Below are 21963 nucleotides of genomic sequence, written 5' to 3' on the forward strand. Positions count from 1 at the left end.
TGGTCAGCAGCCAAAACAGCTCTGAGCGGTCACTCAGTAATATCCCAACTAATATTTTCACAGTTGGATAAACTGTGCCGCATGAAAACCTTCATCGTGCCTTTCATAAACACTTGCTATTTTCTGTCTTAACCAGGTACTGCTTGTTCCTTCACTCTGTCCTGGATGCCTGTGGCTTATAAATTATGCAGACATTTACCAGTGCACAGCAAAGGGAACTATTGATTAAATCTGTCTTGGAACATGAGGGAAATGTAGACTAAGCGTCAAAGGCTAAGAGGAATTTATCTAACATTTTCTATTCTAAAATGTATTTAGTTATTTTTTTTAAGGCACAAATATAAGGCTCCTTTTTCCACTACAGCCTTTTTCTGCCTCCATGAGAACAGACAGAACATCCCTACTGCTCTCAGTCCTGAGCAGAGTGACAAAATGAAATCCATATATCCTCATGACAGGAAAGACAGAACAGCTACTACATTGAGAAAGTATGCGGTAACCACACTACCATCCGAAATAGCTTCTCTTGGCATTGCTTAATAAGGAAGACAGAGGCTTTTCTTAAAAGGCAAAATGCATTTTAGGATCTGATTTTATTAATCTGTTGTGCTTATTTTATCATACAGTCATCTCATATCACTCTTGTCTGATTGGATAGGTCATTACTGTGCTGCACTACCACAGGATTACCATTACTTTTATCTCTCTGTGTCAAACATGGCTGACAACTGAATGTAAGACCAACGCCACCAAATCTGACATCCTTGCACTTTTTAAATGCCCAGGATTTTTAATGGGATTTTGTTGCTGAAAGAACATGGCCAAGAAAAGTTTCAGCCAAAAGCAGCTGAGTCAGAACCACCAAAATTTCTAAACAACTGCCTCCTATTTGCATTTGAATATATTATTTTCAGTTATTTATGAACACAGTTCATATTGTTTAAACACATGATTGCCCTTAGAAATCAGATATAATTACTCACAACTCAGAAACTTATGGAATAAGATACCAATAGAATGCACCTCTATTTGATGAGCTTTCTGATACTGGAAATTAAATATGTTTACGGTCCTATGTCACTCAACCAGTTTTATAAGTCTTCTTCCTTTGTTTGACTTATACGTGTGCACACTGTGCTTCTAGACTTGGATCCATCATTCAGCTGGAATTAGAAATAATAGTCACAAAAAAAGGCCCCGTAGTTTTGCACAGACGTCTGTTGCATCTTTTCATCCCAAGAAAAGAGAATGACCCAGAACACATTCTGTGGTCTGAATGATTTCGCTGGTAATTAGGAAACCAGAGTTTCTAGTTTGGGATGGGAATTGCAGCAGTAGGTGGAATCCTGCCTCTATCATCTTCTACGCACCGAACTACAAAACCGACACCGATTTTGTTTGGCGGGAATCAACTTCAAACAGAAGGCAGTATGTTGAAAACCTTTAAACAAAAAAGTGTATTAATCTTTACTAAAGTGGTATGTGAATGGATATATTCCTATTCCAAAATCTTATCTGTCATGTATTGCTGTGTGCTCTTTATTTATGTATGGAATTTTATACTGCTTAAATGCAACATTGAGCTGAATTTATTTACAATACTGAAGCAAAATTCAGGCCTGTTGTTTGACAAAGGGATTGTTTGATAAAAAAGCATTATGGAATACTCTAGCCTGAATAAATGCATCAAGGTTTGTTTATGGTAATACAAGTTAAAAAATGATTAGGATGAAATGTGGACAGCTGCTTACAGTTAAACTCTGTGAAAAAAGAATACAGATTAACAAATGAACTGATATTACTCTGCATGAAAAAGCATAGCTTGATATTTATCCTAGGTTTATTCATTGATATTCATGTTTATTCAAGCACTTGCTTGAGCAAGCAATAATAATACAAGCGCCCTGGTCAAATAAAAATGTATGGATTTTCCTCTAAAAAGACCATTGCCAAGACCAAGAAAATGAGATCTTCCCTACTTTCTTACATTATGTCTATCAAACGCAGATTTTTGTTTGCTTATTGAGGTGAAATCTTTCTTTAAACAAATCTGTCATCACCAAGGCAATAGGTTCCCTCAGGGAAAAATGGGGTGAGTAAATACAAATTTCATAAGAAAGAAAAGTTCATGCCATAAATATTAGCAGATGTAATTTTTGTTGGAAGAGACACTCTGTATCTTCTCTATTGCTGCTACGTTCCGCTTTTGGTTCCATGCCACACTTATCTAGATTTAGAATGATACTAATTTTATTTTCCTTTCTGTTTTTACCTGGTTTTACCATTTAGTGAAACATGGTTGCATGAATTAAAGAAAATTTTCAGGTTTTCTTAAATTCTTTCCCAAAGGATGTATTTTTTTCTTCTCAAACCATTAGTGTAAAGTGCTAGGTAGGTAGTCAAGCGTCCTGTTAAACTACTTTCCTAAGGCTTACTTCCAATTTTCCTATATTCTGCCATGATTTGAAGCACATATAATTTTAAGTGAAGATTTTGCAAAAAAATGTACCACTGTTTTGCTGAATCAACCTGTGGTGTGCATATATAAGTAGATACATTGACAAATATCCCTATGGTGATCCAGAATACAGCAGGAACTCAGCACTAAGGAATAATAGTAAGCAACAAGGAAGTACAACATATGCCCTGAAAAAAATGCCTAATAACAGAGGTCTCTGATCTTTGCTGGCAGAAACATGGCAAACCCCAATGCAACCAAGCTGAATCCAGAGACAGTGGAGCTTAATATACTTCATAGCACTGAGGATTCACCTCTAGAGCAGCTTAGAGAGGAAATATCTATATGGGCAGGACATAAACGGCCACAGGCTGGCCAGACCCTACTTGCATTAATTTAAGACTGTCACCTACAAATGCATTCTGCAAAACAAAGCCAATCAGTTACTATCAAGTTCTTAAATTAACTACTTTTTAACCCCCTCTGAAATACCAACCTGTTTATTTGACATAATAGAATTCATAGAAAGTGATCTTAAAAGGTTTAATAACAACATGGAAATATGTTTTGTCCAAAATAACTGTTTGGAGATTTTATACAGTTAAGATCATAGAAACAAACTGTAATTACTAGGATCCACATGATAGCATAGGCATGTTTTTGTGGTTGGGACATAACTGAAGATTTCAATTTAAAAAGGCTAAGCATGGTGTTTTGGGTTTTTAGAAATGACAAACTACAAAACTGCAGGTATTGTATTTCCATCCAAATCTTTTTATATATCTGTAAGCTCTTTCATTCAGGATTGGAAATACCATAACAAAAAGGGAAAAAGACAACAGAAGTTGTACATTCTGCAGAAAAGAGGGGAACTGAGCCAATGCCTTTTGTTGTTTCTATATATCCATGCATGACATTGAATGGTAATTTCTGATTGCATTAATCATGGGATGATGAAAGGAGTGCAATTCTCCCCTTGTTGGTGGAAGGAGAATCCCTCTCTTCACACTTCACAAACTGGTTTATGTTAAAGTTTTCTTATGGAAGTTATGTCAGTCCTATATTATTTCTGTCCCTGAATCCTTTAGTTATTTTTAGTTGAGATCCAAAGGGGTGGAGCATCCCTTATAAATCGAGTCCCGAACGGAGGTCTGAAATCAAGTATGTTAATGCAGAGAGGCACTGGGGATACTGAGTGATGCTGCTGTAACCCCTGGGTCCCTTTCTGCTTCTCAGTTCCTCCTGGAGAATCAGGCTCAGGTTGCAGATAAGGCAAAACACATGCTTCTGCAAGCTGCTCTTCTTCCTAAAGCGCAGGTTCTGTGCGTTCTCTTAGACTAAGGCAAATGCTCCATAGGAACCGTTATATGAGGAAAATTTTCTCTAGCTTGAAACACTTCATCATCATGAACAGGGAGCAGATATTATCCAACTGACATAAGTAACAGCTTGATATACAAGGACCAGTTAAAGCAGTGTTATCACTAATGGAAGAAATGGCAATTAGGTCATGTTTGAAAGATAAATGCCAGTGTCTTGATCTGCCTATACTGTCACAGCAGCATAGATACCGCCTCAGGCTAACACCCAACTATCTGACTAGCTTTTTATGTAGGTTCTTGAGTTTTGCCATTGCTACATAGCCAGTAATGCCCAGATCAATGTGGCTGTGCTTCTGCCCACCTCTCAACTTCTGTAACACAGCATTCTTCTCAGATGACTTCCAGCAACAGAAAAATGGTAGCATAGATGTGAGCAGGAATGCACCATGCTGAAAAATTATATTTTGTAACAAAAGCCTTGGAATCTTTGTGCTGACTCTGCTACTGTGGGCAATAGCTGGAATAACAATAAGAGAACACAAATAAGAGAAAAGTGACAGATGAAAATAGAGCGTTTTGGAGAAAAACGTGAGATTTGGGAAATTTTCTTGTCCTTCCAAATGACCTGGACAAGGAATGAGGGAAATACCCTGCACTGACAAACCAATAGACCTAGTGCGTCTTTGCATCCCTAATTTCCTGGGTACCGTGGTTTGACAGGGGCTGATACGGCTGCAGCGTGACAGGGCTGCTGGAGAGACTGGCTGCAGTTCCTCTGCCATGTGGAAGGGAGCACATGTGCTACAAAACTGAGTATTGCTCAGACAATCTACCTCCCCAAGCAAATCGATGCCTGCCTCCACTTGAAATGCCTGGTTTTGTTTTGTTAAAGGAACAGAAGCCAAGTTGGCATTCTCTGAAATCTTTCCCCTGGTTGTCCACAAAGCTGGGAGTTTGCTTTTTAACTTCAGTTTCACAGCACGGTAACGTTTATTTCAGCTTCACTACTTTCTCACAGTAACAGTAGATATATAAACTGGTTTTCAGTGGATTGGTAGATAAAACAGAGTTCTTTTTTAATAATGTACAATTAATGGCAGGCAATTTCTCAGCTTGAAGTACTTCTGTTGGTGGAACATCTGTGCTGAGTGCAATGGCTCTAACATGTACATTATCAGTATGCAGTAGTACAGTACAGGCTCATGAAGAATTATTTGGAAAGCTTGTTCACCAAATATATCACCCTGAGTGAGGTCCTTTGTTGAAAAATGCTTCCAGCTACTCTAAGAGTATTAAAATAAAATAAAATTCTTTTATATGTCAGGGAAATATCTGGAGCCCATCCATGAATGGCTGGAAACAGTGAACAGTATATGACCAGTGTCGAATATCAAGGATCCAACTTCAAGTAAATGCTCTTTCTATACAGAGAAGACTCCAAGCTTTATGTAAGAGCTAAATATTCAAAAAGTTGATCCCAATACCTTTATTGGGGTGTTAAGTATACTTGATAGCGTCAGAAAAATTATGTATCACATATTGTGGAATAAATAGAAGAATGAGCTAGTATTTTTCTGACTCAAAATACGAAACCAGATTCCAGGGCAGATTATGACTTTTAAAAGGAGGTTCACTGTGAGTGGAAGAAAAGGAGCTGTGCCAGAGCAGGGCTCCCGGGAGAACTGTAGCTGAGTCAAGTTTCTTTTTCTGGAGACTGTAGAGTTAAGGGGGTGAACAGAGGAGCACAAGATCTGACCACCTTTCTACCCTAACACATTGCACTATGCATCGATTTTCCTCTCTTCTGGGTTTCATTTTGAGCTAATTACCTAAATTATCCTTCTCTATAGTCCATGTTAGTGCAGGACAGAAGGAATTTATAAATACTAGATGTGATATCCATTGTTCTAATAAAAGTTTCAAGTAGAGATAAAAGTTCTGTTTGCTTTGGAAAGCAGCCACAAGCAAAGTTTATTTGCTACTTCAGTGCCAAGTTGAACTGCAAATACAGACAGTGATTCTCTTTACCCTGACCACAAAGCACATAAACCCTTGAGCCAGCTCAGGGAAGTCCCTATTTGTGAAAATTAATGTGAACATTTCAATTTATGCAGTCTATACACATTTTCCTGTGTTTGTAATACAGAATTCTCCTCCAGGATTTTAGAAATATTTTTATACCATGAAACTGCAACCCTGGCTATATACGTTAAGGTTTAAAGGCTGGAATGTGACTAACAGCTGGTGACAAAGGTGTCACTACTATCTGCAGCTATGACATATGGTTCTTTATAGGCTTGAATATAACTGTCATTTTCAGTTAGTGTTTCCATTCCTCCTCTGGGCTAACTGACACGGGACCACTGGGCTGCTGTACCCCAGTGGGTTTAGATTTGAAGAAAGAGTAAGTCAGAGGTAGGGGAGAGAGGGCTGGATTTTTTTAGTGTGTTGATAACCACTTATGAACATCTTTCTGTGATGAAAAGGACAGGGATACAGCCCAGCTGTGTCCTCTCAGGCAGCTCATTTCTATGCATGATTTTAATATGCTGTGAAAAATAGTTGGTGTGCTCTCTCCGTATGTAATTATTTTGATCCTGCAAATCTTTGATTTCACTTGATGCATGCTTTTATCAATCTTTCTTCAGCTTCATTTTTCAAGAAAGATTCTTACTCTCTGACATGGACGTGTGCTTCCATTGTTGGTAGCAGCATAGTCTTTGTAAATACAATATCCAGCCTTTGGCCTATAAACTAATCTATTTTTGTCAAAAGCATGAACTTATATACAAATACATAATTCACCACATTTAATAGCAATGGTAAAGGTATAAAATGTATAACACAAACACATAATTTTCATCTTGTATAAAGTTTACCTGATGGTTGAGATTCCTTCTTCTTATTTGTTGTCATTTCAGTGTCACTTGTAGAAACAGCAATATCTTTCAGAATAGCTTTAGCTTTTGGGAAAAGTGATGTATTTTGTTTATAAATAAATTCTGGTTTTACCTGCAAAACTATAAGTGAGAGTATACTTAAGCATAAGGAAAAGTTCTTGTCTACTGGTAAACATCTCCCATAATGGAAGGGAGGAGGAAAATAAGCATTTATTTTCCATTATAGCTTTCCTTAGAGATTGTGCATCTACCTAGAAAGATTGTAGATATCTTTCCGATTTCTTCCCAGTTATTGGAAACAGGATATTTTCTTGCTTAAGGGTCCTAAAGCAACGTATAATGAAGGAAAACTCAAAGCACAGTTTGACAGGGCATTTCATATGGGAAATGCCATCTCAGCTGTGATGTCTGAGGGGTCCTTTGATGGAAGACTTTGTATGAGCAACTCTTCATTCTCCACTGCAGAGAGAGAGGTTTCAGAGCATGTTTCAGTGATATCATATTCCTCTTCCAACTCCTGTCTTCTAAATGCAGAGTGCGGCCATATGCATTTACAAAATACCTGCCTGCAAAATCCTACAGTATAGAAGTAGGTGATATATCGGACAAGAAGAATTTCAAATGAATATCTGTCAAAATAACATAATAATTATGCTGATATTAGAAAGTGCATTGAGGAATGTTACATGGTTGATAAGAGAAATCTCTGTTTTAATTTTCTTACACTAATCCACAAATCAGCAAGTATGTAATCTAGTATTTTACCACCGAAAATCTTCCTAAAATGTGTAGTATCTTTGACCTGTAGTATCTGGCTAGAAATTTTTGCCTTATTTTGAGTCCCAGTTCTTCTCACACTGACTTCAGTGGTGCAGACCATATTTCAGTGTAAGCAGCCAGTTTCTGGTTGTGAAGTAGTTTATCTGGGATATTTCTCCATATTTTTGAGGTTTCCTTTCCTAAACATTAAGACAAGCCTTAACTTTGGAAAAGGTCCATAAACCAATGGACTGAAAGAGTTTACAGATAAGCATAAATGACTTCTGAATTTTTACCATTTCAACCTGGTTCTTTCTTTGGTGTGGTTGGTTTTTTTTCTAAAATAATGACTTGGTATGTCAAAAGACGTGTTTGAAAAGGTACGTCATTATTTTTGGAATTTCACAGGATTCTTTACCAAAATTAAAAGTCACAGGAACATGCTTGTTCTTATAAGCACTTTCATTTTGCACAAGCTGGTGTTTTCCAACAAAAAAGGGTTTTTGCAAAAGTTTCTGTATGCCCTCTCAGGGTGAGATGCACCATCTTCTCCACTGGTCCTTACCACTTATTACCAAAATCAACTGTAGGCATAGTAAAGACTGTGTTAAAGATAAAAGTTGAAATTACTTGCCCTTTATATTGCGTTTTATGATTCCCATTTTCATTCTTTATCAGCTGTTACATATTCTTGAGTATGCACATAGACTTCTATTTAATGTTTCCAATAAATGGTATGGGCTTCTGCTTCTTAAGACTGAATAGGAAATATTTCAATAGCCCTTCCTCTCTTGCTGAGTGTGAGGTTGTGCAGCTGTAAGGAAAGCCAGAAAAGGTTTAATTCATAACATTTGTGCATTTTTTCAGAGAATTTTGCAGATGTTCCTTTCTGGTGTGGCTTTTTTATTTGGCTTTGCCTCTGCTTTGTTCTCATATTTCAAATTTCAGTATGAAGTAATAAATGACTGTGGTACATGAAGAATTTACAGATGGATCATGATTTCTCTTTTCTTTTTCCATACTGTTTTGGAAAAGTCATATTGCATTTAACTTCTGACAAAAATCTTTAAAAATACAAAGATCATTACGACTTTATTGGTACACATCCCACAAAAGCTGAAGTGACAAATATAAACCACTGATAACAAGAAAAACTAGTGTTTTTTCCAAAGAGTCCGGAGCACAGAAAATGTCTAGTGAATTACTAAAGTAAAAACTGTGATGAGCAGATTGCCTTAGAAGGCAATACTTTATCAAAACACTGAGTTAAATTGTCCTTCCTATTGTCTCTGTTCAAAGTATTATATACTTCACAGGTTTTCTAAAATGAGACGCTCACTGGGATTAGATAGTCAGAGACTCCTGAATTCTTTGGCCCCCTCTGCAGGCATGCAGAGCCCAGGAAACAATGCAAATGTCACACTGTGTCTACTCTGGGATAAAATGGGGAAAAAAGAAGAGCCTGCCTCCATGCAGGCGTACAAACCCACCTACATTCCTCATGTCACAAACCGTGAAGCCTATTAACTCGCTGCTGATGGGTAGGAGGGGGGAATGAGACTGCAGGTTTCCTGACAAGCCCTCTCAGGCAAATGGGAGCAAGGGCAGCAGCTGGAATCCCTATCTATGGTCCAGCATCCTACATGGTCAGTTCAGGGTGCCGAGGGGCTGTGCTATTGTCGTGGTTTAGGCTGGACTGGCTGCATATTTAACCTATGAAGGCTTCTCACCTGCACATTTTCCAGGCAGTAATCGAGACCAGGTGACTGACATGGTGAGAGCTTGGACTTTCTTTGTGACAGTGGCTAAATATTAAATAAAATAGAGTACCATCCAATCCTGGCTTTATGTCAGACCTACAGACATCTACAGATGTAAGATGACTTCAATATTCTTTAAATAAATTTGATTTTCTCTGAAAGCCATACAAAAGATCTCCTCTTTTTCTCTCTTCCTCACACATAACACAAGCATGCTGCTGCTTTCTTCCTCTGGAGTGATACCAGGAGACAGTTTAAAGAAATTTCTAGGTTTTGCAACAAACAGGACTTGCACAGATAATGAGATAATACTAGCACAACATACGGTTTGGTAAAAAAAATACCCTGCATGTTGAGTTCTGAAAATAACAACTGTTGTGTTAAAGAAGAAAAATATGATGAAGCGTGAAAAGCACTACACAATAGTGTCAGTTACTGAGGTGTTGATTTTTCCTGCAGAAAGTCTATCCCATAGGAATGTGTCATACAGTTATAAAGATGTACAGAGCACGTAGTGTTTTTTTTAAATTCCAGTTGGCTATTTTTTCTCTTGGAGAAATTTCGCCTTGCTGGGTATGAGAGCCACAGGTTCTTACCAAGATCTCCCCTCTTTTTCCAGAAAGTGGACTGTGTTGACTAGTATTAACAAGCACCCCTTTATACCTTTCCTTCAGAGAGCACAAGGATTCTTTTGAGCTCTGTAACGAAGGTTTGTTCTTCCTGAAATTTGCACATTGGGCTAAGCTCTGCCCTGGCTTGCAGGACTGCGACACCATTGAGCAAGTTCAGTGGGGTTATGTGGGGATAACTGAATATGACCTCCTGACTGTCATTTAATAAAAACAAAAATAATTTTCTTTTCTTGCTTGGTTTATAAAGGTTCGTTTTCATTGAGGTTTTTTAAAGCTACATCTTAGGAACTTAATTCATATTCTGAGCATATCAGTAGAGAATCTTAAAAGCAAGTTGTCGATATAAAGCAATGATATTTCATCAGATATTCTGGAGTACCCCAGCAACAAATCACTTTTCCCTCAGTAATGTGGAAATGGGACTGCAACAGAGTCCAGAATAGCCTGTAGCACTCACACTTACTTCTTCATGTGTACCCTGTGAGCTGGCTCTGGCCTCTCACTAGGAACTATAGATATTTCCTGTTTTTGTAAGATGTTTTTGAGCCAGTAAGAGAGTGATGAAATCTGAAAGTAAGAACTTCAGGCAAAAATAAGACGACTGCTGTGACTCTTGGTTTGTTTTTTTTTACAGTACATTTTCCGTAAATACCTATATCTCCTCCAGTGCATACAGCTGTGTATGAAAGTACACACCCAAAGAGGCATTCATTGGGAGATGTCACGCAGAACATGACCTGCTCACCTGCGGCAAGAATGGATGTTTTGTGTCATCAGCTTTGTGCCCCAGTGCAATTTTTGAAATAATTGTTACCTTTCTGAGTCATTTTGCACAACAGGAGGTGTTATAGTTCAAAATGTTTTTTTTAACCCAAATCATACTCTGTCCCCTGCTTCTCTCTCTCTGCCCTTCCCCCTTCAACCTCATGCTACCGAGTAGTTTCAGCTTTCACAGGTTTCACTTTATGATTTATTATAGCTATTGCTATTTCCTGAATATCTCTAGATTCCTTTCAGAGGAACGTTCTGACTAGTCCTTGCAAAGACTGCTGAAAGCTACTTAAACCTGCTCCATTAAAATCCATCTGTAAATAAAATGCACCATTTCTCATTGCAAACAGGTACCTTCCTACATTGGAAAGAGATGGTCACATACAGTACCCATTTATTTTTATTTATTTTTGCTATTTCCGTGCAGATATCCAATTGTGTGTTCTGTGGGTCTTAAATGCACCTCCTTAGGGGGCAATCAAGTATTAGGGGAATTATTGCTATGCAAAGGAATAGCTCAAGAACTGTAGTAATTCCAAAATGTGCTCTTAATACTTTTCTCAGGTAAGGTCAGCAATGTATTAGGAACTACACAGGTAGAAGGGAAACTGTGGGATAACAGAAGTAAAAAAAAAAGGTTAATTCAACATGTAAGTTGAATGATTAAGCAGGCATTGACCTTGCTATGATTTGTTATGGACTTTTTTTTTTCAATTTAAAAATTATTCATTAATTGTCTCTCTACTTGACTAATTACCAGCTTTGCTGAAGGCTATGTCAGGGATAAACTATCTTCATGGATAACTCCTAAGGATTGGGAGCCACATAGAAAAGAAAAACAACCCCCTGTGGCTAGCCTGAGTTGAAGTGGCAAACATTGTGTACAGCCTGCCAAAAGAGATGGGACCAGAAAGGGACAAAATGAATAGAGGCAATGATGGATAGATGAGAGGCAGTTATTCATGGCTCTGAAAGCATGATGAAATCTTAACTAAATGGGAAACAAGCAGATCTTGTAAGGAGGAAGCCATTAGACAAATAAATGTCATAAATTTACAGGTGTCCTGTGTTCCACTGCATTATTTAATCATGTTAATCCTTGGCATGCCTTTTCAGATACTAAAGAGTATTTCATCAAATCCTGCTTATAACTGATACTGAGGCTGTGGAAATAAAGGGCATATGGCGGCAAGAGTTAGATCTTTCACTTTGAGTGTGCATCTAAGAGTGCGTAAGCGCTTAGATTTATTGGGTTTTTTGTTTTAGTGAATACCATGTTGAATCCTTAATAACGGACTTCCTTACATTCATTTTCTTTCTTGACATCAACACTTAGAAGTCATGTGCCTTTTTCTGTCTCTGCCAATACTGCTCTACATTGGCCTAGGCAAAGGAAGATCAATTCTTCTTTGATTCTTTTTTCTGATCTATTAAAAATATCCAATTATTTGGTATGGCCAATATTTTAGCTAGTTTTAATCTTTGTAGTGGGTGATATCTACTGAGCCACTTTATTTTGCGCTGAGGCCATCCAAATTAGTATTACAAGCTGTCTAACATTTGGGATTCTACAAACATTTGCTACCTGGAGCTGCGTGAGTTGCTCAGACAGCTTTCCAGACCCACACAGACAAACGTTCCATTGAAATGAATGGCTCTATTCATTTGCGAAAAGGAGGGAAAGGACCGAGAAAAATTTTAAAAGGGCTCTCAGTGCATTTATATAGCTCCTACAGAAGTCACCAGCTTTAGTTATAGAACAAACCTTGCTATCCTAATTGTTGCAGTGCTTTGGCCATTTCTTAATTGCTCCCTTTGGACTTTTTTAAGCTCCTGTCTGGGATCGTTTTAAAGTGTCTCCCTTACAAAAACACTGCCAGCACATGGCAGAAAAAGTGAAGAACAGGTCCAGGCTTCTAAACTCCTACATACATGAGGAATTTTAGTTAGGGAAATAATCCCAGAAAAGTAAATGGGATTCATTATGCAAGTAAAATTACCTACATGAGTGTTTGTAGGATAGGACCCAAGACATTCTGTTTTCACAAAGTGTCGAGGTACAACTAAACGGGGATATTTTTCTTTTACAAAAGCAAAAATCCAGGTATTACTAAAGAATAGTATCTTTTGCCCTGACATAGATCCACATTAGCCACAGAAGCCAAAGGATATGTCCTAGTAAAGTAGATTCAAATCTGGACAGTATGATGGGTTTCTGGCGACTTAGTCTTATTACTCTCTTTAGTTTTCCTGTGCTGTTGCTTCATCCTCATCATCTCCTTGACAACTCTTACCTTCCCCTGGCTACGTTCTTTCCCATTCCAGTCTAAGGTGCTGCTGCCAAAATCATCACCATAATCTTCTATTCTAAATACTTTTCCTTTCAGCATCTTGAACCCATTTATTGACTTCCCACCTACTCCCCACATCGTTCTCCTTGTTTTTACCTTCAAGATGCTGCACAAAACAGAATTTGCTTTGGCCTACACCCTCTTTTTCTTCCATTTCCTTTTCTGTTCCTTAATATCTCTTGTTCATGCTCCCTTTGCCTAACCCTCCCTATGTTAGCTTTGTTGCATACCACCCCTGTCTCTTGGAAATACAGTGAAATACGGAGGAAGAAAACAATTTTTTGCCAGTATACAGTTGTCTTTTCTTTTTAAACTCAATTCTTTTTTACAATTTTCGTAAGGAAAGCTAATGTTGTCACTCTTCACTCTCTAGTAATTGAACTTCCCATTTTTTTATCTGGCCTGTGTGGTCTCAATTGTAGGATCTTTGGGACCTTTGCATTAATGTTCTGAATAGCTCTGTATGTATTTACGATACCACAGAGATCTTGGAAGCATAGGCAGTGAATGTGAGATGACAGACTAAAGAGAAACACTAGTGTTAAAATTCAGCAGGTGATCATCTTGATCTCATTTCCCAAGCCACCACTGCAAAGTAACAGTGAGCTTTCCTTTCACATTAGCATCTACCAGGCAGATTTCTAGTAAGATGACTAAAGAGACGCTGGGGATGTCAGTTAGGGGAAAGGCGGTCTGTGGTCATACCTCCTGTTCCAGGCACAGATGATCTCAGAGGAGAGCTTACACCCCGTCACTGCTCATCGCCCACTGCTCACCGAGATCACCACCCTTCCAGCAGGTGGTCAACTGTGAGTTCAAACAGTTTGGTTTGGGCTCGGGGTGCAACCCCTTTAATTATTTTCTGTGTCAGCAGAACTGGATGTGACCACATCTTTGATATAATACCTTGGAGATCTGTTACTTTTGTCAGTATTTCACTGTTTCTTCTTATGTTTCAAGGGGAGAGGTTGGCACTTTGTGTACGGTAATCACAACAAACTGGTGTCATTTAGCTTTTTGAGCCAGCTTGATGAGATAGAAAATGCATACAGAAAATTTTAACGTCTGACTGTTTTTCCCTGTGTCAGAACAACCTCATGATCCTTTATTTCTGAAGTAAATAGTAATTAGCGGCAGGACCATAGCTTGTACTGAGCCAGAATTTCCAGACATAAAAAAAAGATCATTTCTGGGACATTTAGACCTTTGGTAACACTCTCCTGGTGAGTAGAAGCCTCTACCAGATGGTGATAAAGTGCAGCCGGGATTGACCACTGATTATTGCTCTGTTCAGCCAACACATCTGTTTATAGAATATCCTACAGCTACCCTTATATAGGGAGCTCCTCTTTTGAACTGGTTCTTGTAAGCATAGCGCAGCCACGTGTGACTGTTCAGCAGAGCACCGATACCTTTAAAACGATTCAAATAAATATTTGCTGATGTGTTTAAATAAGTCAGCAAATTACCCCCCTTTTTACAAGCCTATATGCTTTGGCATGAACCTTAATTTTGACAAGATGGCAATTTTTGGCAAACTTTATTGTATTATAAATACTATCAATATAAATGTTATCAATATTATCAATTATCAATATAATCAAGATAGCTAAATGACAAATGGCCAAATAATGTAATTTCATGCACAACCTATTGTTTTATTGATTAATACTTCAGTGTTTCTAGGCTATATTTTTGATGAGATCTAAGGATTTTTGCTAATTTCTTCAGAACACACAGAATGAAGTCTGTGGGTAATAGACACAGTGCCTTCAGTGAGGCCAAGACTTTACCCATAGTAGGCAATGAAATTGAAGTCAGTGGCAGATTAAATGTAGCTATCACTTTTTTACACAAGCTTTCTTTCATTTATAGCATATATACTTTCATTGCAGTTTAATTATTACTATTCCAGAGCAAGGATGTTAGACTGATGCTAGGGATCTTGAAGCAGGATCATATTTTTTAAAAAAATAATTAATGGATTATTGATTTAAGTGTCTCAGCATGTGTGCAACATACTCTTCAATGTTATAAAAGCAATTTTTACCTGGTTAGTGGATCATAGATTTTTAATATGTAGTAACATAACGCTGGGGCTAAAAAATCCCTTTAACAAGCTCTTCCAAGTTCTCCCTCTTCAAACCAAACAACATAGGTCTGAAATGCATATGTTATGTCATTTTAAAAGGGTTTTAGACTAAATCTTAGAGAAAATAACTCTTTTATCTGTCCTTTGAATTTCTCTTGTGTACAGGGCACTCCAGGAAAGGCACTCCTGCATAATGGAATTCTAAGAAATTAAAAAAGCCTCTATGTAATGTTGTTTGGGTACCCAGTGCCAGCAATATATTCTCCATTATTTTCTTTGCTAAAAAAAAAATAGATATCTATAGCTAGGCAGATGAGATGAATAATGTGATTCAAAGCATTATCAGACATTGAGGTTTTTTTCAGTGCACTTAATATTACTTTAAAATGTCCAGCTAAGTCAATATAGCGGGTGAAGCAGTACAATATGTGAAAGATATCAAAAGGCACACAAGAAAAAAGAATATATGGAACTCTGGTTGAAGATATATTTGGGTGCTTAAGTACCCAAGTAACTTTAAACATTGTGCTTTGTGATTTTCTCTTATGCATATGCCACTTGTTTGATAAAAGGTCTGAAATGTTAATTTCCAGAATCTTCTTATTGTTATTAGTATTTTTGCTGTAGATGTTAGAAACAAAATACCAATCTATCTTTATGGCACCAAATCTTGGAAAAGAGAGGAAAGATACCACTTTAGTTAGCTAATGAGCAAATTTACCTAAGACTCAAAGTGATAATATTGTCCAGTGCTTAGGCTGAATGACAAAAAATTATAAAGCACTGATGAGAAAAAAGATCAGTTTTATTAATGAAAACATACTTGATTCAGGCTACTGGTGCACTAAGAAGGATGAAAGAGAAAGAAAATAATTGAGTCTTGCATAGTAAGTATGAATTGTTTGACTTTGTGCTTCCTCTCTTGAAAACAGTTCTTTGCGAGTCTACATTCCAGTGCTCCATGAGGAGACTCCCCGCTTTTTAAAGTCATCTTCTTTTTTCCTTTCTTTCCATAAGTATCTTAAGAGCACAGCTACTAAATATGGCCACATTTGTAGAATGTATTTTACATTTGAGCAGATCCTCTAAGCTGCAGAGAATGGGAGACTGCTTTGCAAAGTCTGTTTCCACTCAAGGATTCCAGCCTTTAGTTTTGCAAAGCCTTCTGGGAATACATTTTCCCGGTCTGCATTCCAGTAGCTTTTTATTTCCTGTAGCTGTGTCAAAAGCAGTAATAGTAAGTCTAAAGAATGGAACAGGTTACTTTATAATATATGTACCATATGGCTTTGCAGCCTTCTTTCTTCATTTGTTTGGAAATGATTGGAGAGGATAATAGTGACTCTGTTCACTAATTGCTGTCCCATGTGCCATATTCACATATTTGAACTGGGCTGTCAATGAAGAATTTATGTTCTCTTTTCAAATTTTCTCTTAGATCATTATATGATCAGAGGAAGTTAATTGCAATTTTTCAGAAAACTCTGGCTTCAACAGCAATGTCTTTTGGATCATCATCAACTCCACGCACTATATATGCACTTTGCATTATTTATTGCTTTATATTCAAGTCTGCTTTTCTATGGAAAGAAATGTCACTTTTTGCACTTGCCTAATTCTCAGCATCACGTGGAGCCCTAGCATCTCAAAATTGACTGGGAGAAGCTGATAATTTACAGAAGCTGACGTTTATCTTAATCAAGACAGCAGCATCAGAGCTGCAGACCGCAGTGGGATAGCATTCTTTATGATGTATTTCAAACCACAACCTTTATAATGTCAGATTTCATTTATGACAAAGAACCCCAATGTTAATCAATATTGTATTTCCCCAGAATGTTGCTTATCTTTAGTTTAAAAGCAAAACAAATAATGTTTTGTTCCCAGTTAACTTACAAAGTTTAAGCGCAATTATAAAATTTTATTCTATGATTTTTTTAAAAAGCATAACTAGAAGACAATAATGTAAATGCTGAAATTATGAGGCTCCCTTGATATTAAAGTACTGCCTGTACTTGAGCTTTATTAATTATTTTATTCATTAATTCTTTCAGTAACACGTTTACACAGAGTGTCCTACAATGTAATAAATAGTTTTAATGCTACATATTGCATAAAAGTTCAGTGTTCATTCTACATTCAATGATTTTTATTTCTTGTTCCTCTCTCCTTTCATTGTGTGGTGCAAGTTACACTGAGGTATTAGTGCTAGCAGAAAGTGGTGTGCATGTCTGAGCTTCTGGCTTTACCCAGCTAAGTCATCTGAGGCACAGCTAGGACTGGGGGGAAATGAGGGGGCGAGGAGGTCTTCTTTTACATTTTGCAAGTCCTGAACAACAAGACAGTATAAGGAATGTCCATGCACAACTCTTAAAAACAGCACAAAGAGACAAGAGCAATAACAGAGGCAACAGAGACAAGCCAATCGTATCCTGGGCTGCATCAGGAGAAGCGTAGCCAGCAGGTCGAGGGAGGTGATTCTCCCCCTCTACTCCACTCTTGTGAGACCCCACCTGGAGTACTGCATCCAGTTCTGGGGCCCCTACTACAAGAGAGATATGGACGTGCTGGAGCATGTCCAGAGATGGGCCACGAGGATGATCCGAGGGCTGGAGCACCTCCCCTATGAGGACAGACTGAGGGAGTTGGGGTTGTTCAGTCTGGAGAAAAGAAGGCCCTGAGGAGACCTTATAGTGGCCTACCAGTATCTTAAGGGGGCCTACAAGAAAGCTGGTGAGGGACTTTTTAGGATGTTGGGTAATGGTAGGACTAGAGGGAATGGATTAAAACTAGAGATGGGTTGATTCAGACTGGATGTTAGGAAGAAGTTCTTCACCATGAGGGTGGTGAAACACTGGAACAAGTTACCCAGAGAGGTGGTGGAAGCCCCCTCCCTGGAAGTTTTTAAGACCAGGATGGATGGGGCTTTAAGCAACCTGATCTAGTGGGAGATGTCCCTGCCCATGGCAGGGGGGTTGGAACTAGATGATCTTTAAGGTCCCTCCCAACCCTGACAATTCTATGATTCTAACAGTCAGAAGATTTTTATTTTTTTTTCCAGTGGAGCACAAGACTGAACAACGAACGAGGTGAAAGAGAGAGGGTGAAATAAAAGACACTGAACAGCTAAAAGACTTGTCTGGACTAATCTTGTACTTACTGATATATTTAGTTTACAAGTCATCAGTGCTGAAAGGAGAAATCAGGGCTGTTGATGGAGAAGGGCAGAAAGGGCAAAAGAATTCTGGCTAAAGAAGCTTGAGTTTTAACTTTGATGTACATCTTGGATAATACAGCACCAGGATGGACTCCTGAAACAAAATGAAATGGGGCACTTATAACATGTCTTTAATTCTGACACTTTTGAAAGAAACTTACAACCACTGAAGTGTAACAACTCCGGAGAAGAACAAGGCTCCCTTGTAGGGCCAGCACGCTATTAATCAGCCAGGTTGGGAAACTGTATGCGGTAAGTGGTGGGATGAGGTGAAGTGATTCCTTGGCTGCACAGGCTCCGTGTCAGTGGTCTAGCGTACAGCCTGGCAGAGGTTTCCTACGTGTAACTGCAAAATGGTAAAGCAAACTTTCCACTTAAGTTCTCCCAAAATTTTCATCATTTAAACCAAAGGAGAACCTTATAATCCTGTCATAGGCCAGCCATGAGGTAGTGACGGAGTCACAGAGATGTTGTTTTGTCAGAGAGAAGTCAAGGGTGTCTTAAACTATAACAGCAAGAATTCTGTTTATGCCTATAGTGTTCCTAAAATGTGCCAGGTATAAAATAAACACTCTGAAGCACTCAAATGTGGATGGGCAGCCAAGGCAGAAAAGGATTATGAGGAAAAAAGATGGCTATTTAATTTTACAATGGGCTTTTTCACACTATCCAATTACAGTTTGCTGTTTTAACATTAGTAATTCTGAATGAAGTACTTCAGGAAACTTTTAGATGCTCTCCCTCACAATTTTTTTCCTTGTGAGATTCATTTCTTACTTCTCTGAAATTCCATGTGACTGAAAAAACTTGAATGAAGACTCAGTAGTAATACGTTTTTCTTTATTTTTTTCTTAATCACCACTGTACTTAATTGTCACACTTACTGTCCTTTCAAGAAGGACAGGTTTCTCAGGCAGCTGAAGAGTTGAAGAGGCAAATTACCCAAGGTCTTCTGGTGGCACAAATGAATCAGGTCACCAGATGAGAAGAATAGAAAACAGTAGCCAAAACACCAAAATAAAGATCATAGGGAGTAGCTATGGAAGGATAATGTGGGGTTTGCTGAGGAAATAGCTACATGATAATAATCTTTTTTACATGACTTGGTTTTCTTTGCGCTCTTTAATAGAGAGAGGAGTGAGCTATAAAGTATTTTTAATCCACAGCACTGAGGCGCTCAGTTACGCTATTTAGTTATGGATTTTGTGAAGAATTGCTTTTTTATTTGGTCTGATCCTACTGCCTTGTTTGATGTTCCTTCTATCTTTTATTAATGAGAGACCAAGAATATAAATTTCTTATTCACCTTCTCCATGTTATTATTCATTTTATGACTTACTTTAATCCTTCTCATTTTCCTCTTTTCAGAGAGTAGTTCTAATTCTTCCCTTGTACCAAGCCACCTCTGCATGGCCACAGTCATTAATCCATACGATGGCTCTGTAACCTCCATTAGTTCCAGTAACAAGCATGACAGCTAAGTTGCAGTGCCTGCTACTTAATGAAACATGTCTTAGTTTTGTGTGAATCCCTAAAGTTGATCTTCTGGGTCTAGGTTTACCCTTGAGACATGCTCTTCAGCATCCTCTTCATGCTACAGAGCATGAGGCCAGGACTTCTGTCAATGCTTTTGTGAAGTAAGATGAGTTATAAACCAGGACCACAACTCAATGGTGCCTGTTAGCTCTGCAGAAAGCCTCTCTGGAGCACAGAGAATTAGAAGCAAAAGTTAAAATAAGGTCTTGGGAGTGGCTGAACAGTCTAATTAGATGAAAACTACCCTTAACTGAGGAAACACTTCAAACTCCACTTGAATATAGAAACCCTTGTTTCTAGACTCTCCTGCTTACCTTATTAAAAGCTCTACTTTATCTCTGCCCTGGAGAGAAATGTAATCCAAAAGCTATGTCTATTTCCTGCACTTTTGCTTTGTCCAGGAGAGGAGGCTTGTTTAGAGGTTCTTTACAGGCTTTCTTTTTCTTTTTGTTGTTAAAAGAAGAAAGCTGTGTTTGTTCTACGTGACAACTTTTTTCCTGATTTGTCTGAAGGAAAAAGGGAGAGAAGGAGTTGTCATTATCAAGACAAGAGAGTTCGAGGAACAAACCCAGCTGTTGTTATGAGGGCTTAAGAAAGACTGAGCATCACAATACAAAGTAGATGACAGTTTACCCTTCTACAGTTTGACTAAGTGAAGGTCTAGGCTAGTATGGTCATTTCCCACAAGTCTGCTAAAATCTGTGTTAAGAAGAACAGGAAGGTAACAGCTATTGTTCAGACTCATCAATATATAGCATTGCTACTGTTTTACAACATTTGCATAGAAAGTTAATATTATCCCTTGATATTTGATGTGAGTAAACAGATCCAGCGTCTACCATACTGCCTCAATAAGTATAATACAGTGGTTGTTATAAGTCCCTTGGCTCAAGGTGGAATCCTTTTTCGTTAATATGTTCAGCCTAACATATTCCTAACAGGGAAATTGAGGAATCCCTGGGGTAAACTGTGGACAGCATGAAGTTAGTTCATGCCAGCCGTTATTCTCATTGCTTACCCTACCCACTGCAAAAGGCATTTGGGAGTTTACGCTGAAGGAGCAGGAGGAAAGAGTCAGGCCGGAATATATATCGCATTACTGAAGGAGTTCAAGCTGATCCAGGGTACAGCACCCTGAACCACTGTTGTCTGTGCTACCACTCAGCCATGCTGAATGAGAGCTTGGCAGAGCTGAGCTTGAAGCCCAGGTTCGGGACAGTCAGTATAACTGTCTCAATTTAAGAAGTGTTTGCAATAGGGAAGACCGGTGCTCAATAAGGAACTAGTCTGGCAATTACTTAGATATTTGGCATATGGTATTCCTATTTCCAGTTGCCAAGGGATGTCTGAAATGTATTTTCTCTGTCATTTTGTGGTAGGAAGGAGAACATATTCATAGCCCAAGTATCCATACCATGTTATCCACTCGCATACAAAACCTCTGACTAAGATTACATGTGTAAATTGGCAATTTCAATCAGGTCATTTCAGTTGAAGATCCTACGTGCACTTGTGCATAACTGTTCTAGACACCTTTCAGCAGACTGTTTCTTAAGCATCTCCAGTATGAGTGAATTTTGCAGTGTCTGCAGTTGGGTAGATAGCCCAGCAATATAGGTTTTAAAAACGAATTCAAAATGTTGTTTGTTAATGCAGAATTTCACAGATTTTTATTTCCATGTATTGCTCTTCCACTTGTCTGCTGATCCCTCTCTCAGTTGTCTTTTTGTGGTTGACAAAGTATTTTGTTTTCTAATGTACAAGATAAAATGGAGGCGATGTCTGTGGTTTGAAAGGGTAGCTCATTGGAATTAGCGTGGTGGAACAGAGTGTTTCTGTTTGCAACAAATGTGGTAAAGAACTTCTGTGAAAAAAACGCTTGGATTTAAACTTTAAAAGTTTCTCCAAAAAGACAGAATTAAACTTAGTATGCGTATCTCAGCTTTGATACCATTTGGAGTGGTGAACAGAGAGGCGATGCAGGTCCCATTTCCCCATGCTGACAAGTAGCCCAGCGTTGGGAAAGACTCCTTCAGGGGTATCAGTGCGAAAGTGCCTCCTGCTGCCAGTCCTCCCATCGTGGGCAGTGCGGACACATCACGGCAGAGAGAAAAGTGGAGACAGCAGGCTGTTTCATGGCTACCCTCACTGACAGACTGTCTTCT

Source organism: Chroicocephalus ridibundus, chromosome 8, assembly GCF_963924245.1.
Source record: "Chroicocephalus ridibundus chromosome 8, bChrRid1.1, whole genome shotgun sequence".
NCBI classification, from domain to species: domain Eukaryota; kingdom Metazoa; phylum Chordata; class Aves; order Charadriiformes; family Laridae; genus Chroicocephalus; species Chroicocephalus ridibundus.